This window comes from Brachyhypopomus gauderio, unplaced genomic scaffold (assembly GCF_052324685.1).
Source record: "Brachyhypopomus gauderio isolate BG-103 unplaced genomic scaffold, BGAUD_0.2 sc771, whole genome shotgun sequence".
Taxonomy (NCBI): domain Eukaryota; kingdom Metazoa; phylum Chordata; class Actinopteri; order Gymnotiformes; family Hypopomidae; genus Brachyhypopomus; species Brachyhypopomus gauderio.
Genome location: NW_027507591.1, coordinates 1 through 2,500, shown reverse-complemented (window position 1 = coordinate 2,500; position 2,500 = coordinate 1). Strand labels below are relative to the sequence as shown.

The following is a 2,500-nucleotide window of genomic DNA, read 5'->3' as shown; positions in this document are numbered from 1 at the left end:
ATACCAGGTCGATGCGTGGGGCGAACGGGGCAAGCCCCTGTTTCGCCTCCCTGTTCTAAAAATCCATTTAATATGAAGTCCTCATATAGAGGACGTATCAGATATTAAACTGATAAGAACAGATACTACACTTGATCTTAGCCAAAAGGCCGAGAAGCGATAACCTGAAATGGGCGCTGGCCTGGGCGCCGGCCTCGCCGGCACAGGCCTCCCCTCCGCGGAGACAGCGCCCTTCCTTCCTTCCAGCCGTACGTACGCTCACCCTTCCCTTCGTGCCACGCCCACCCCTACGTTTATACACATTCTCATTGTACAGATTGTTGCGGCCCTGCCCGGAGGCAGGAGCGCTCCAAAAAATCAATTTGACTCCTTTGACGTTCCCCTCCACGGAAATCTTTAGTAAAAGGCGAAAGATTTGTGCGTGAATGAAGAGAAACCCGAGCTATAGCCATGTAGGCTCAGGCGTCCCGCTACGCCAACCTAAAGCCTAGCTCGTTTGTTCGCGGTAGAACAAGGGAGGAGCCTGCGGGGCTGTGGCTTGTTGGCAACATCAGGCAGGCAGGCAGGCAGGCAGGCAGGGCTGGCAGGCTATAATGGAGAGAGAGAGAGAGAGAGGAGGGGAAAAAACAGTAACAATCTCAAAAAAAAAAAAAAAAAAAAAAAAAAAAAAAAGAACAAAAACGGAGGGAAAACTGCAACCGCCGAAAGGGGAGTGGCCTCCGCTCGCACTGCATTTGTGACCAGCTGACAAGGCAGTGAGAGAGACAGAGACCACTCACTCCCCTTCATTCTTACTTATTCTGGTTTTTTTAAAGGAGTGAGCGCTTTTGGCTGCTTTGTTTTATTTATTCACACAGACAGACAGACAGAGACAGACAGACAGACAAATCAACCAACAAATGTAAAAATAAAGTTTTATAATATTATATATATATATATATATATATATATATATATATATATATATATATATATACATACACACACGACACACACACACACACACACACACACACACACACACACACACACACACACACACACATATACAATTCATTAAAATAAACAGGCTGATCATACCATACAACCAGCAACAAACTCTTTCTTTTCCACACGTTTAGGAAGGTGCACCGTTCCTGGAGGTACTGCAATACCAGGTCGATGCGTGGGGCGAACGGGGCAAGCCCCTGTTTCGCCTCCTGTTCTAAAAATCCATTTAATATGAAGTCCTCATATAGAGGACGTATCAGATATTAAACTGATAAGAACAGATACTACACTTGATCTTAGCCAAAAGGCCGAGAAGCGATAACCTGATAAATGGCGCTGGCCTGGGCGCCGGCCTCGCCGCACAGGCCTCCCCTCCGCGGAGACAGCGCCCTTCCTTCCTTCCAGCCGTACGTACGCTCACCCTTCCCTTCGTGCCACGCCCACCCCTACGTTTATACACATTCTCATTGTACAGATTGTTGCGGCCCTGCCCGGAGGCAGAGCGCTCCAAAAAATCAATTTGACTCTTTGACGTTCCCCTCCACGGAAATCTTTAGTAAAAGGCGAAAGATTTGTGCGTGAATGAAGAGAAACCCGAGCTATAGCCATGTAGGCTCAGGCGTCCCGCTACGCCAACCTAAAGCCTAGCTCGTTTGTTCGCGGTAACAAGGGAGGAGCCTGCGGGGCTGTGGCTTGTTGGCAACATCAGGCAGGCAGGCAGGCAGGCAGGCAGCAGGGCTGGCAGGCTATAATGGAGAGAGAGAGAGAGGAGAGGAGGGAAAAAACAGTAACAATCTCAAAAAAAAAAAAAAAAAAAAAAAAAAAAAAAAGAACAAAAACGGAGGGAAAACTGCAAACCGCCGAAAGGGGAGTGGCCTCGCCTCGCACTGCATTTGTGACCAGCTGACAAGGCAGTGAGAGAGACAGAGACCACTCACTCCCCTTCATTCTTACTTATTCTGGTTTTTTTTAAAGGAGTGAGCGCTTTTGGCTGCTTGTTTTATTTATTCACACAGACAGACAGACAGAGACAGACAGACAGACAAATCAACCAACAAATGTAAAAATAAAGTTTTATAATATTATATATATATATATATATATATATATATATATATATATATATAATATATATACATACACACACACACACACACACACACACACACACACACACACACACACACACACACACACACACACATATTACAAATTCATTAAAATAAACAGGCTGATCATACCATACAACCAGCAACAAACTCTTTCTTTTCCACACGTTTAGGAAGGTGCACCGTTCCTGGAGGTACTGCAATACCAGGTCGATGCGTGGGGCGAACGGGGCAAGCCCCTGTTTCGCCTCCCTGTTCTAAAAATCCATTTAATATGAAGTCCTCTATAGAGGACGTATCAGATATTAAACTGATAAGAACAGATACTACACTTGATCTTAGCCAAAAGGCCGAGAAGCGATAAACCTGAAATGGGCGCTGGCCTGGGCGCCGGCCTCGCC

The 2,500-nt window shown here is 46.2% G+C and overlaps 5 non-coding genes across 5 annotated transcripts in view; all 5 read right to left on the bottom strand.

Annotated features, from left to right (window-relative positions):
* LOC143508011 (U2 spliceosomal RNA) overlaps window positions 1-161 on the bottom strand; it is a 191-nt gene extending 30 nt beyond the window's left edge. The window contains exon 1 of the small nuclear RNA XR_013129100.1: window positions 1-161. This exon is cut by the window's left edge and continues 30 nt beyond it. This is a non-coding gene — a small nuclear RNA (U2 spliceosomal RNA).
* A 164-nt stretch (window positions 162-325) lies between these two features.
* Window positions 326-444, bottom strand: LOC143507974 (U5 spliceosomal RNA). Its single transcript, XR_013129065.1, has one exon. It is a non-coding gene; the product is annotated as a U5 spliceosomal RNA (small nuclear RNA).
* Window positions 445-1,120: 676 nt separating this feature from the next.
* Window positions 1,121-1,310, bottom strand: LOC143507989 (U2 spliceosomal RNA). Its single transcript, XR_013129078.1, has one exon. It is a non-coding gene; the product is annotated as a U2 spliceosomal RNA (small nuclear RNA).
* A 163-nt stretch (window positions 1,311-1,473) lies between these two features.
* Window positions 1,474-1,592, bottom strand: LOC143508004 (U5 spliceosomal RNA). The gene has a single exon (XR_013129093.1). It is a non-coding gene; the product is annotated as a U5 spliceosomal RNA (small nuclear RNA).
* Window positions 1,593-2,271: 679 nt separating this feature from the next.
* Window positions 2,272-2,461, bottom strand: LOC143508000 (U2 spliceosomal RNA). Its single transcript, XR_013129089.1, has one exon. It is a non-coding gene; the product is annotated as a U2 spliceosomal RNA (small nuclear RNA).
* Window positions 2,462-2,500: the final 39 nt, after the last annotated feature.